General features: G+C 38.5%; 1 long non-coding RNA gene across 1 annotated transcript; it reads left to right on the top strand.

Annotated features, from left to right (window-relative positions):
• The first annotated feature begins 270 nt into the window (after positions 1-270).
• LOC309389812 lies at positions 271-14,185 on the top strand. The gene is made up of 3 exons (XR_014175009.1): positions 271-834; positions 12,605-12,788; positions 14,092-14,185. It is a non-coding gene; the product is annotated as an uncharacterized lncRNA (long non-coding RNA).
• The last annotated feature ends 1,197 nt before the right edge of the window (positions 14,186-15,382 follow it).

The following is a 15,382-nucleotide window of genomic DNA, read 5'->3' on the forward strand; positions in this document are numbered from 1 at the left end:
CCCAAGTTAGCCTTGGCTCTTTGAGCTACAAAGGGAAGGGTGCTTCCACAGCACATGAGGGGTTAAGCCAGGCTTTGGAATGCAAGAGTTTAGAGAGAGGCGTCGGCTGCCTTAAGGTCACCTGTGAGGGATTAGCCAGGACTTGCAGACAGTTGTTGTTTGAGGACTGTCTGAGGCCTTAGAAAGGGGGTAGTGGGGGATGGAGAAGGGAGGGGGGGAAGAATAGCCCGGCGGGAGGGATCTTCCTGTCCTGCTGGGATTATACAACTATCAGATGCATTTGTGAAAGCTGAACTGTAAACTCTCTGTCTTTTTTGTTAAGGAAATAAATCCATCATCAGCTTCGGGGGAGAAAGCAGAGAAGAAGAAGAAATGAAGCGCTCTTCTCAGCATGTTTCAAGGCAAAGGTGGAAGTGACCCGGCAGGGATAGTGCCTTGCACATGCTGGCTAACTCTTTAGACAGGGGGGAAGCCTTTGTGGTCCCAGGCAGTGGGGATCCCTTGTCTTCTCCGGATGAAACTGGCCAAGCAGGATTGCCCGACCCCTCCTTCTCTGGAGGGGCTTTCTGTAGGAGAGACAAGGATTACTCAAAGGCTGGGAGGAAGAGGGGGTCCAGAAAGGCCATTTTCTCTAGTGGGAGGGAGAAGCTTCTTTCTGGCACACTTCAGATCTTCTCAAATGCTGCTTGGGGCATCCCAGAGGAAGTGGGGCTCATGCTCTAAAACACAGCCCAAAGGAAGCCCACTGAGAGCTCCATTATCCCTTCCTTTAACTAAGAGGCTCTGGGACTGCCTTCTAAACACCTCATTTAAAGTGATGAGAACAAAAATAAGGTATGTATTAGATGTACCAAAGGAGGGTTTATGTCTTTTCTTACTTTTTTGAGTAGCACCATGTTGTATTTCCCCTTTTTTGGTCTTTTTTTTCAGTCAGGAGAGAGAGGGAAAAAGCATAGGCTCGGGGTGGTTTATCCCCTCCAAATCTATAAAAAGCCTGCAACCATTAGTCCCTTTGGCAATTTCCTTGTTGGATTATTGCAATGGTAAGGTTGCCTTTGCAAATGGTCTGGAAATTTCAGTGTGTTTTGACCCAAGGATTTAGCCTCTCACTGAGACTGGCTGAACCTCCATTGCTAGTTCTTTGCCATCTGCACTGAATGTCAGTCTGTTCAGAGACCCAATTCATAATCCTGATTTTGACTTCTAAAGCCCACAACAATTAGGACCAGGGAACCTAATGAGTTGCTTCTCTCCTATGTACCTACCTGGGTCTTAAGATCATCAAATAACGCCTTCCTCCAGATTCCCTCACTGAGGGAGGTGAGATGCGCATTTCAAGGTGGAAAACTTTTTCTGCGGTGTGGCACATTTATGGAACACCTTCCCCCAAGAAGTTCAACTGGTGCCCACATCATTTTGGCAACAAATAAAGTCTTTTCCATTTTACCCAGACTTTTAAACTGGCTTTTAATTGTATTTTAATATATACCATTTTAGTTTGTAAATATATGCCTTGTATTGCCTAGCATATATAGTGTTTTTAGTTTGCATTTTTAAAAATTGTATGCATTTTACTGTATTTGTATTGTGTTTGATTGTAAACTACTTTAGCTATTGCATATAAGGAGTCCCTGCAGATTCTACTCTGCTACCTATTGCCAACTATAGGGGCAATGTTCATCTCAGTTCCAAGGACCATTGAGTCAGCACTGTCCAAAGACATTTCCATGGTCATGTGGACAGTATTATATTATGGAGTGCTGTTACATTTTCACCGAAGTGGTACCTATTTATCTATTTGCATTTGCATTGTTTTGAACTGTTAGATCAGCAGGAGCTACATGGGGATGAGAGCTCACCCTATCATGTAACACTTGGATCTTGATCCCAGATAGTCGACTTTGCAGCTGACAAGCCCAACTTAACCACTGAGCCATCACACCTCTATAGCTAAATAAATAATAAATAAAGATATCTCAGGTCGTATATGTGAAATATTAATAGAAACAGTACACATATCACAAAAGACCAAAGGAGATTGTTCTTCAGAACCTCTTAACAACTACAGAGGTGACTTCTTAATGACAGCAATAAATGCGCTTTGGCCCATTTATCTAAGAACAGAGAATTACAACCCTAAAAACGTAGGGTTAGGTTTCTGCTTTCATTGATGTACCATACAGTCATCCTAATGTAGAGTGGCATGAGAGAAGTTAGTATTCGGATTATATGCCTATGCAGAGACATTTGCAGAGATTTAATAATGTCAAAATGACAGGCACACAGGTTTCAGGCATTGCTTCTGTGTAAAGATAGACAGGCTTCAATTGTCCTGCTCGTGCCTTTCATTTTGAAGTTGTGGGTCCCTCTGTGGGTGCCCGTGTGCCTATGAAGACCGTCTCAAGAAACTTTCTGTATCATGGATCCATAGAGTTAAAATCCTTCTCCATGTTTTAATATAGTTCTGAAAATCAGTTATCCTGGAAAAAATATCACTGATTCTGAATATGTGCTGTCCAGCTGGTGTCAACATTTAGCAACGATATAGCTAGATCTTCCCCAGGATGATCTGTCCTAAATCTGATCCTTTAGGTCCGTGATGGCGAACCTATGGCATGCTTGCCACAGGTAGCACGTGGAGTCATTTCTGAAGGCATGCGAGGCGTTGCCCTGTCAGCTCCAGCATACATGCATGTGCTGGCCATCTGATTTTCGGCTTTGATTTTCGTCCGTTTTTCTTCCTCTGGAGGCTTCCCTTTTGGCACCCGAGGCGAAAAAGGTTTGCCATCACTGCTTTAGGTCTTCCAAAGTTATTAGTTCATTACTGTAACTGAGTTTTTCCACCTGGCTGCTGATCTTCCTCTTTTCTTTCATTTTTTCCAGCATTATGGATGTCTCAAGGGAGGTCTTTAATGTGTCCAAAATATGATCATTAATAATTGTGCCTCAAATGAGAAATCTGGATTGATTTCTTTTATGATCCATGTATTTGTTTTCTTGGCTATCCAAGCTTTCTCAGGCATCTTTTCCAACAGGAGATACCAAAAGCATCAGTACTCTTTCTATACTTCTTTCTTCAAAGTTAGACTTTCACTTTCTGAGTGTCATATGGAAAACCATGGCCTGCATGATTCTGATCTTTCTTTGCAGAGATATATAATTCAAAAGAGAGGAATTATGAATCACTGTAAATCTAGAATCATTAATTTTTAGCAGCAACTAAATCATTTTAACTAAATATAGCACAGTTTGGCTAAATGTGTTCATAATCATTCAAGAGCTCTTATCAGATACGCAGCAGCCCTATAAAGCAATTAAATTTAAAGGTATTTACTTGACTAAGGATGAGTTCATACAGTACATGCTGCTTACTTACTGGGATCCATTATAATCTTCCAAAGTGTTTAATAATAAGTAGGCGTACTTTACTTGTGCTGCAAAGATCTAGAGGACTTCCATATAGTAGAGTTGCACTGAGAGCATATGCACCAAAGAAAAATTCCTTGTGTGTCCAATCACCCTTGACAAATAAAGAATTCTATTCTATTCTATTCTATTCTATTCTATTCTATTCTATTCTATTCTATTCTATTCTATTCTATTCTATTCCATTCCATTCCATTCCATTCCATTCCATTTTGAGGAAAACTTTCTTTTCCAGGGGATTGTGAAGGATAGAAAGGGCTTCTCTATAGGCTTGTTTCTTGTTTGTTTTTATATCTTTGCTACCATCTAGTGGTCATCTGGATTTTTGTAATTTAGATGTGGCATGATAATAGCCACAGATTGGGAACTAAGGAGGATTACCTTTTACATTTTCTATTTTTTTTTGTTCCCTGATCCAGATTGTCACACTTATTAAGAATATTGGCCATCTTTTTTTCCTTTTTCTTTTTTGTAATGTCAAGTATCCCTTTTTAATAATCTGGTAGAAGCAGGATTGAAGCAATTGATGGGCACCTCTACCGTCCCCTCTGTTACTGTTAGTCTATGTTTCTGTCTTGCACTGCAGACTATCATAGATGGATAAAAGACACACACCTTTATTTTGAAATTGTGATGAAGAGCTCATGAATTTAGTCCAAGGGCTACTTATAGTTCCTGGTGTAATGCCAATATGCTTTTGCTCCAAAAAGTAAATAACACTCCAGGGCAAGAACAATTTTAAGAGAAATTTAACAGCAGGAGAGAAAGTTCCTTTCATGTTAATTGGGATTGACGGCTATTAATATTTTTTTTTAAAGAAATCCACAGAAGATCTTGAATGCTGATGTCCTGCATAACATCTGGTTTGGCCTGTAACTGTAATATTTATACGTGTAAAATACTGCAGACTAAACACAGATAGCCTTTATTTTATTATTTGATATTACTTAACAGAATCACATGTGAAAAATCACTAAATCTAAATTTTTCTCTGCAGTGTTATCAACTGGGGGGAGAGAAGAAGGGAGGGGAAAAAGAAAAATTATGAGTTTATACTTACAACTTCAAGAAAAAAAAAGTTTTCATGCTAATGGAGCTACATTGCTTTAAAGGGTACAATGTCTAATCCCAAAAGATCAAGACATAAGAGGTGACACATTTTAGGAAATAAAATTGAGGTAGATGATGTCATTAGAAGAACTTTGAATATTTTTGCTTTTTTTGTCCAATTTATCATAGAAAAAACAAAAATATTGGTCTCTGTTTGGTAGAAACCTTTTGGTAGGCTAAATATTGCTTCCAATGATGTAAAAAAAAAAAAAGACTTCTGATAAATACTTTGACAATCCATACAAAGAATGTGAATCTTGTTGGAAGTTATTCTGAAATGGTTCCATTCAGAGGTGGAGCTTACAGATCTGGACCGCAAATCCCAATTAACATGGGAAAGCAGCAAAGAAATACAAAATCTCTTTTATCTGTCCTGCCTTCTTTGCTGTTAAGTGGCTACCTCGATTTTTGTAGTCCAGATCTGATAAAACAGATTTTATTTCTTTTTCATTTTTAACATTTTATTGTGCTTATAGCCTGACTTTTGTTAAGAAGATGACATATCTGGGGCTGCTTCCAGAACAACAACCAGATGGGGTATTTTGGGCTGGAAAAGGACTAGTTCAAAGTCACCCAGAGAGCTTTGGTGACTCAAAGTGGGCCTGAACCAAGCTTCCTCAAAACCATCCTCGTATATTTTCAGAGCATCTGTGGGAGGAAATGATATTATCTCAGAGGTGATATTCAGCCAGTTCTGACCAGTTCTCACGAACTGGTAGTCGAAATTTTGAGTTGTTCGGAGAATTGGCAAATACTACCTCTGGCTGGCTCCACTCCCATCTATTTCGAAAGTCCCAGCTGATTGGCTGGGTCTTCTTCTGTTGCCCTGAACAGTAGAACGGAGCTGGAAAGCAGGTTAGTGGGGTGGGGAGGAAATAGGGATTTCACAGTATCCTTCCCCTGCCATGCCCACCAAGCCATGCCCACCAAGCCACGCCCACCCATCCACCCACGCCATGCCCACAGAACCGGTAGTAAAAAGATTTGAATCCCACCACTGTATTTATATTTTTGTCCTGATCCAGTAAGCTATATATTATGTTATTTTATTCGTTGATTGATTACAGATAGTTGTCAACTTGCAACCATTCATTTAGTGCAGGGGTGTCCAAACTTGGGAACTTTAAGACTTGTGGACTTCAACTCCCAGAATTCCCCACCCCTGATTTAGTGATTGTTTGAAATGACATGACCTTTTTCACACTTATGACCATTACAGCATCCCCATGATGGTTATGTGATCAAAATTCAGAGCTGGCTCATATTTATGATGATTTTAGGTCATGTAACCATCTTTTTTAAACCTTCTGAAAAGCAAAGTCAACTGGAAGGCAGATTCACGTAATCACCGTATTATTAACTTAACAATTGATTCACTTAACAACTGTGGCAAGAAAGGTCATAAAGTGGGGCAAAACCCATTTAACAAATGACTCAATCAGCAACAGAAATGTTGGGCTCAGTTGTGGTCATAAGTTGAAGACTACTTGTATATGCCATCAAGCTGGTATTGATTCTTTGCAATCACATAGATTTTCTCCAGGATGATCTACCTTTACTGGATCTTTCAGATCTATTGACAGGGCATTCATTGCCACTGTAACGGAGTCCATCCAGGTGTGGGCTGCTGGGGTTTGCAGGATTTTGGGAGAACCTCTAGCTAAGATTCTGCGCAGTTCGGAGAACCCGCAAATCCTACTCCTGGCTGGCCCCGCCCACCCCACCCCTCCTAGGAGTCCCCAAGAGGCCCATTTTGGATGCAGGTAAGTGCAGGGTGCGCACAGGGACTTGGGGAGGGCAAAAAAACCGGCCTACCAGAAGTTTGGGAAGGCCAGAAATGGGGAGGTGTTTTCGCCCTCCTGGAGGCTCGAGGAAAGCCCCCCCCCTGGTGCAGGAGGCGACTAGGCCATGCCCACTATAGCCACACCCACCCAGCAGCCGGGCAGAGAACCCCTTGCTAAAAGTTTTGAAGACCACCCCTGAGTCCATCCACCTTGCTGTTGGTCATCCACTTCGTTTTCGTTCCACCTTTCCCAGCATGAGAGCTTTTCATGAGAGACAGATCTTTGCCTAATGTGTTCAAAGTAGCATAGTCTGAGCTTTAACCATTTGTGTCTCAAGTGAAGCTCTGGGTGTTTTTATTTGATGATTCATTAGTTTTCTTGGCTGGCCATGGTATTTTAAGGAGTCTTCTCCAACACCAAAGTTCAAAAGCATCAATACTCTTCCCTCTCCTGCTTATTTAAAGTCCATACTGTGTGTTCTTTAGAAAGGCAAAAATATACAGAGGAGTTTCGCTTTGTTGGCTCATCAGTCTATACAAGCAAAAGAGGAATACACTCTACTGTGTTCCTTTGCCTGGAAAATGTGAACAATGAATCTACCACAAGTGTTCTCTCAGTGGTCTCTCTTGGCACTCTCTTCATGGTGGAATAGTAAATAAATCATGCTGCTCTGCTGTATTATTCACTTATTATTTTTGATCAAATGTATTGGAATATTGCTTCGCCTTGAATACTATTTTCTCATCTTTAGCTATAATGTGAAAATAATTGCTTTGGATAATTGATGTGTAATTGCAATGATTAACTCTTATTCCTGCAGGTACATCCAAACAATGGTTTCCAATGCTACTTACAGATGTCATTCTATTGCTATTCCATCCTTTTCGCTTGCTTTTGGAAATTAAAAAGGCAGGGGAAAAAAACCCCGAGGAAAAGGCAGGGGGATTAATACCATCTAGGCCTCTTGTAAAATTCTGTCAATAAATTAAACATTAAAAGCCTAAATAGCTACAATAACAATTCCCTCTCATTTATTCAGACAAAACTAGGACTTTTTAAAAGTGTCCATCTCATATGCATCCATAGTAGAAAAACCCTAAATCCAAAAAAAGGTTCTAGTTCTTTCAGTTAAATAGAATCGTCTGTTGAAAGGGTCCCTCAAAGTACTCCTTCTCTATAGAAGCATCTGCCCTGTGGAATGAAGTTTCCCGTGAGATCCAGAGGACCCTGTTGTTGCTGTGTTGTGAAAACTCCTTGACTCCTTGAGTCTTCACAACACAGCAAAAACAGGGCCCTCTGGACACAGCAACAACAGGGTCCTCCTTGAGTCTTCACAACTCAAGGAGTTTGAGACCCACAATTCATTCCACCCGATTTCTCATGCTTGCCGTATTGGTTTTATTGTAATTTATTTGATTGTTGTGAGTCTCTCGCAAGAGTTGTTGGGAGTTGGGTACAAATTTAATGATACACATACACACAAACTTATTTAAATGTGGCTTCCATTTAGGAAGCAGAAACGCGATGATGTAAAAATGAATAGATTTAAAAATGAATAAATTGAGTTTATTACTACAATAATTAAATATATTTTATTAATTCTATTCTAAGAGGGTATTGTTATTTAGGCATAGATATTATTATCTACAATTCCATTGTGGATAAGTCCAATTTATGCAACAATGTTTAGATTATTAAATGAACTTCCTGTGGAAAAATTCCAGCAACAAAAACTTGCAGAACTTTGCAACTTGATTTATCCAATAAATACATTATTGCTTCTGAGTTTTCAGGCATGAGGTTATAGTAATTGATCATCCCAAATAACATAAGACCCAGCATGGGAGATTGGAGCAAAACTGTTATGATTCTCTTCATGGCCTAAATGGCAAACAATCAGTTTATAATTTTACAGTTTTTAAAAAAATGCTGTAATCCAACAGGGCAAGACAATTGTATTATGACAATGCAAGGATATTATACTTAATCTAAAGAATTTCACCCAACTGTTCTTGTATTAGAATTTGTAAATTTTTAATTTAAACCAAAGGTTTTTTTTTAAGGAAGAGACAAGTTGTCTTACATTTTCAAGGTGGACAGCTTGTTCAGCGCCTGCAAGTAACATCCTAAATGTGTCATGCTTCAGTGCTTCCTGGCTAATTGACATCTTTTTTTATTTACACATAATTAATATAATTTGCAAAAGGAAGTGCATGGATATGGTAGATACTGAGCAACAACAGCTGGTGGACGTTGTTGCACTTGTTGGGTGATGCTATGATTTATGCAGATTCTGATGTGAGACTAGAAGTGGCAGTTCTCAGCTGAGAGCTTAATTTACACTTATTAAAATTCAATGACAAAAATATTCACTCACAAATGTAAAGGCTGCCAGACAGAATGGTTAGTCTACATGTATGTTCTAATGCATGCAGATCTGGTGAGATCCTAATACCTGTTGCCTTTCTATAGCAAAAAACTAAAACAAGAAAAAGAAAAACAACAACCAAAAAAACCCACACACACAAAAAACAAAAGCCCAGAGGTCATTCATGACCTTGGTTGAGGCAGCTCAACCAAGTTTAGACATTGCTCTTACTTTTTGCAATTATTCTATCACTTTTCCAAGAGTTGTCACACATTCAAATATATTAATTGTTCTTATAGCACTAAGCTGCATGGCAATTTACTCAGTATAAGTAAAAAAAAAAGAATCTATAATCTACAACTGGAGAGATCATCTAAGAAAGGGAGTATAGAAGTAAGTAGGGCCACAGATATGGATCATTCCAATAGATGTATAAGTAAAACCAGGATATATACATCTAATAATATTAATGCTGGCACCTCATTTCAGATACAGTATTCTAGTTGAAAAAATGTGGAGAATAAAATGGAATTCAATTGGGCACCATTGAATAAAACAGAATATGTTCTTTTAACTTCCTTGATTTGTATGGGTGACATGTGTGGTAAATTTTATCAATATGTGATAATTGATATTATTAATTTATATGGTATGTATTTTCATACTATGTTATTTCACTTGAAAGATATAAACCAGGGGTTTCCAAACTTGGCAACTTTAACAAGCTGGCTGGGGAATTCTGGGAGTTGAAGTCCACAAGTCTTAAAGTTGCCAAGTTTGGACACCCCTAATATAAACGTACTAAATGCATAAATCTGTACAGCATAGAGAGTTGTTCGAAGGACACAACAAAGCAATACAGGCATTAAGAATCCCAGTCATTGAAAATTTTAATGTATATTAGCATCCAAGATCATGAAATCAATTGGCAGGAAAAATAAAAGGAACCTTGTTGCATTCTGCTGTGTATAAAAAAACCATATTCATTTGCTTGGTACAACAATACATATTATCCAGCTTGTAGTTGCCGATCTACTTTTAATTGCATAGAATGTAACTACAGATCCAGAGTAAATATTAGATATAACTGTGGGATCAGAGTGTATACTTGTAAATGTATACTGTTGTGTAATAAAAAATGGGGTGTTCAGCAATTAACAAATAGGCATTTTCCCACTAGTAATGTTCAGAATCTTCATCATCAAGTTGTTGCTATTGTAATATAAAGCCTCTTCACATTTTGGCACAATGATAGCTGCCTGTTGATTGGAGATGTTTTAAGTTGGTAATGAATTATCACAAAGCATTAAGTTTGCAGTCATAGACAAAGGATCAGGGGCTGGGTCAATGCTTGGAGGTCATAAGGGCCTGGATTGGGAGGGGGGGACTAGCTTTGACTCAAAGGCAGAGTCCTTGTATATATCAGGATAGTTGACATCTTTGGAAAGGGTAACCGTCTCCTGGATGGATCTGATACACAATTTGGAGGTCCTTTTGGAATCACAGTTCATGCAGTTTACCACCCAACTGTGGTGGTGGGCATTTGCACAAATTCAACTTGTGTGCCAATGGCACACATTTCTGGATTGGGAAACCTGACTCACAGTCAGTCACTCATGCCTTAGTCACCTTCTGTTTGGAATATTGCAACACACTCTATATAGGGCTGCCCTTAAGGCCTTCTAGAAACTACAGCTGGTCCAGCATGCAATAGCATACACAATTTAGAGTCCCATGATTCAGCCAAGTTATACTACTACTGCAGCATCTTTAGTTGTTTTTCAAATTCAATTCAAGGTGATGGTCATTGCCTATAAAGCCCTACCTGGCACAGGGGCAAATTATTTGTGGTGAGAGGCCTTGGAGCTATATCTTGGTAGCTGCCCCAGACCTGTAGAATAGTCTCCCAGCTGAGATCTGATATCTATTCTTTTCGCCTTTGGAAAACCACGAAGAGCTGCCTCTTCCCCCAAACCAATGAACTAGGATAAGGGTTGAGCTATGTTAGGTCTGGCCCCTGGTGGTGGGAGGTTATTTTTGTGTTTATTTTTGTTTTTATGGATTGTTATGAGCCATCTAGAATCATTATATAGGTGGCCATATAAGTTCTGTAAATAAATCTCATTTGTATCCTTCATATCTCATATTATTTGAAGTCAGACAGGTGAAATGTTAAAAAAGTAACATGATATAATATTGCTTCAGAAGCTCACTTGACACGAATTGAACAAGACATTCTCTCTATCTTTTTTTTTTGCCAAGGCTTTTAAGTACTTTACTTTGAAGATAGCTTTATTTTTCATAGTTGTTTTGTGTGTTAGATGCAGTTTTATTTTATTTGTTTTATGATTACATTTCTTAGAATACCATCCTTGCAATTTTTTTCTTTTTAAATGACAGTTTCTTAATTTACCAAATCAATAAAATATACATAAAACATTTTGCTTGATCTTAGGAGTCTGCATTCAAGATTAGCTTACATACCTTGGAAAGAAATCTTATATCTCCCCTCTGAAGTCCTGGCCCTTCTTTTGCATTGTCTTTCACTGTGGTCACCAGCAAACCTTTCACATCCATTTTGATTACTGTGGCTTGCAATCCAGAACAGTTCAGCTAAACATAACCATAGTTTGGATTGCAAAGATGATTTGTTGCAACAAAACATAATTAAGGTTAATCACAGTTTTAAAAGTAATTAAAATTTGTGGTTATACTCATTTAGCTCCTGCTTTATGATTTGCTGCTGGCTTCCATGACGAGCTGCTGATTTATGGAGGATTACTTTTGCAACCAGCAGCGGAATAGTCATGCAAATTATTGCCAATTAGAAGCAGTTTTCTGGCCAAGCAAAGTATCCCTTTTATCATTGCCAGGTTCTCGTTAGCTGGTGATGGACATGAAAATAAAACAGGACAACACGTAACATGTAAGAAAACCGACTTGCACTTGGAGAAACAGAAACAATGAATAGTGATAGATCTAAAGCAGAGCCAAGAAGGAACAATGATTTATTAAAAGTATGCTTTTGCCCCCACTTCCAATATCTTGCTGCCTCTTATTTCAAAGGTAGACAAACACAGCACTGTTCTGTAGGGTGCTGCTTGCTTTAAATCTCTCTGTCTTCAAGTTCTTGTAACGTGAGTCGGCAGTACAGAATCTAACCCATTCTGAAAACCTATGTGTGAGGTAGAAAGGGAAAACCTTGCCATATTTTGGATTTCTGTTTATATTTTTTGGGCTGAATCTGCTCACTGATGTCAAAAGATGGCTAAATGAATTTGCGGTTGGGAAAATGAGAAACCAAGTGAAACAGAAATTGGCAGACACATCTAGTCCCATGCAAGGGCTCTAGGCATAAGAACACCAAGAATTAATATAGGATAGTGATATCATACAAACAGTGTACTTGGGAAAACATTGATGCTTCCTTAAAGACCTGGAGGGTTTTATGGGCAACTCTGAAACACGGATTATCAGTTTATAAGACCAAAACTAAAAATGGAAAGAGGCAATAGAGGCAAAATGTGGTTGAAACAGAAAACAGAGGTACATTAGGACGTGTTCTGCAGCATGTGGAGGTTTCACTCAGTGTTTTTCTGCATATATGTTTTACAAGGGCATCTTCAGGAGAAATTTAATAAATTGTTCGGAAGAAACAGAGGCACTCTGGGTGGAAGGTTGGGAGGGGGGAGTCTAGATTTGAAACATTTTTATATGAGTGAGATGTAAGTGAATTTTTCACTTCACTGCTTTTCTATGCCAACTTTTTGAACCCAATCCGTGATACTTCACTTTGGGCTTTGACCATAGGAAAAATACTTCCTGCTCTTAGAGCTAATTTGCCCTGAAATTCCTTGTAATACATGACTGCAAAGAACATTGCATTTACTCACAAATAATTACCATTCTTTTTAAGAACAACTGGTTGGTGCAGCTACTCACAGCACTGAACTGAGGCAGACAGCCTGCTGGAAAGTATTGCTTGCTATCTTCTTACCATACAGCTGCACCCTATCATCTAGCTGTACACACTTATTGTAAGGAAGAATGGTGAACATGAGAAAAATCAGCAAGCACTCTGTAAAACTGCAGAGGGAGAGGTGAGAACTTTCCACTGTTTAACCTTGGAAATAGTTTCATCGGGATGGGAGCCTCACCTTCAAGGCTTCTGGCCTCCTCATAAAAGCCATTTTCTGTAAACTGCCCTTCCATTTAGCCTGTGGTTCTGCTGTTCCTTGTTTATTTGGTTTTTACTCAAACATGGCAGCTTGAAAGCCTGTGTCTACCCAGTAATTTATCTCCTTGTGTCAAATTCAAGTCAAATAAGACATGCTCAAAGTTTCAAGTATATTTGCAAACTGACGAATACCTTAGAATTTCTAGACATATACCAAAGACCCCAATGTAATTTCCCAGTTTCTCTCTTTCTCTTGGTGTGTGTTTATCTAAGCATTGCTACTGCTTTCCTATTTGAAAAATTCAGAAAACAGCACATTTTGTTTAAAACAATTGCAAACATTTAAAGAATACCAACCAATTCCTTGATTCAATTCACAAAATAAAGTGTAATTTTATCCTTCCCCCTATCAATCTGCAATGTATGAAATAAATAAATTGTCAAAAGATGAAAGTGAAGGAATAAAAAAAAAGCTAAAACCTGTGTAGGATTTACAGTCCTGGCGACAAAGCATAAAAGAAAACAGAAATGGAGAGGATGAGGAAAAATGAAAATGGCAATTATTAGTTTCTAAATTACAAAGTTCAGAGGATAGCAGGTATTCAGTAGATTATAGAGTTTGATCTAAACACAATAGAAGATCAATATTTTTCTCTTTCATGCTTAAATGATGGCAGATGGCAGATGGAGATAAGGAAACAACAACTAATAAAAGCAAACAAGTTCTGAAAAATAGCCCCAAATCTCACTACTCAAATTCTGATATTTGACTGTTGAATTTCAGTAGCAGAATTTCATGGGATGTCCATACAGACGTTATACTTGAATCAGGCATTCTTTAAGTCTGGGCATACCGTTCAGACACCGACTTTTTCCTTCAGGTACTTTCTTCTATTTCTACCCACCCCCCAGGATCAAAATTTCAGCTGGCCATATGGAAGAGATACTTCTACTTTTTACACCTCAAGATGTGACATCTTGTATTAATGGTGAGGTCAGGTGAATTGCTGTCAATCTTGGAAGGTACTCTAGGCAAAGCACACCCTGATAAGTTGTTTAAACTTTATTGAAAAGTTACATTAACAGAATATTGCAAGTCTAAAAGTACATCCCTCCCCCTCCCATTACCTTTACAGCCCAAGAAACAAGAGATTGTTGAGATTTTTTTTGCCGTGTTCACATTACTGCTGCTGGTTAAACTACCTCTTATCCGATTGCTCCCTTAGCTGTGGCTCTTTCCTGGCTCTCCCAAAATCATTGCCACAAACATTAAAACAGTGAGAAGTTGATGGTAGAATTAAGAAGATAGCAACAGGATGCTTACCTTCTTGCATCTAACCGCAATAGGATCTGCATTTTCTTCTTTGGCATGTAGTGTTGTTCCACTGAGGTGTAGTAGAAATGGAATAAGATGTACCCATGCACCACCGCCTTTAAGTAGGCATTCCTTTGGTTTACTTAGCAGCCTTATCTTTTTTTCTATATTTCCTATATTTCCCTATATTTACTCAAAGGTTAAAGACAAAGTCCTTGGTAATATTTTTCTTTCTTTCTACCCATCAAAGGGTTAATATCACTCCCTTTCTTCTTCTTCTTCAGATCCTGCTACAGTTAATTGGAGCTTCCTGAAAGCCTGTATTAACAGACGAAGCACTAAGAAGACATCTTGGCAGAAAAAATATCATTATCAGTTTTGAGTTGCAGCCCCAAATCCTCCTGCGGTCAAAACACAATTCTTTTAACTAAACAATCAAGGATTTGAACACGTGTTGCTGCCATGAATTATCAAGACTAAGGAGGGGCTTCCCCTTGGCAGGAAACAAGCTGAAAATGTTGGTGTGTGTGTGTGTGTGGGGAGACACAGAAACTGAGAAGTTCTCCTGCAAAAACCCCTTTTGAATTCTATATCTATTCCCCCCCCCCCCAACACACAAAGTGGGGCTTATATGGATGAAATCCCTAATGGAATGTCTGATGGCAGAACTCATTGGAATGGAGAGGTCATTATTTAATACCAGACATACAAGCAAGAGATAATAATATCAATTCAGATATTTCAGATAGTTTCATTCTCTAGAATAAGAGATATAGTTGACTGCAAAGCATGCAGCTATTGGAGCAGCATTGTGATAGATTACATAAAAAAAACATTTAAACCTTCTATGTTCTTTTGTGCCAAATGTGATTTTTAAAGGAGTGAACCATTGCAGCAAATGGTACATTTTAAATTCCTGAGGCAAACCTTCCACTATGCCTAAGTTAATTTAATGTAAATGTCCTTGAAATAGATTTAATTGTTATCCAGTGTTTTTCAACCTTGGCAATTTTAAGATGTATGGACTTCAACTCTCAGAATTTCCCAGCCTGGAGAGGGAATTCTGGAGAATTTTAGGACCCAAACGCCATAAAAGTATGAAGCTTGAAAACACTGTTAGTCTATAGAGGGAAAACTTAGCGGCCCCATCTATTCTTTCCTAATATGAATTAAAACTAAAGTTAAAATTATTTTTGAATGTG

This window comes from Natrix helvetica, assembly GCF_964273705.1.
Source record: "Natrix helvetica genome assembly, chromosome: 3".
Lineage (NCBI taxonomy): Eukaryota > Metazoa > Chordata > Lepidosauria > Squamata > Natricidae > Natrix > Natrix helvetica.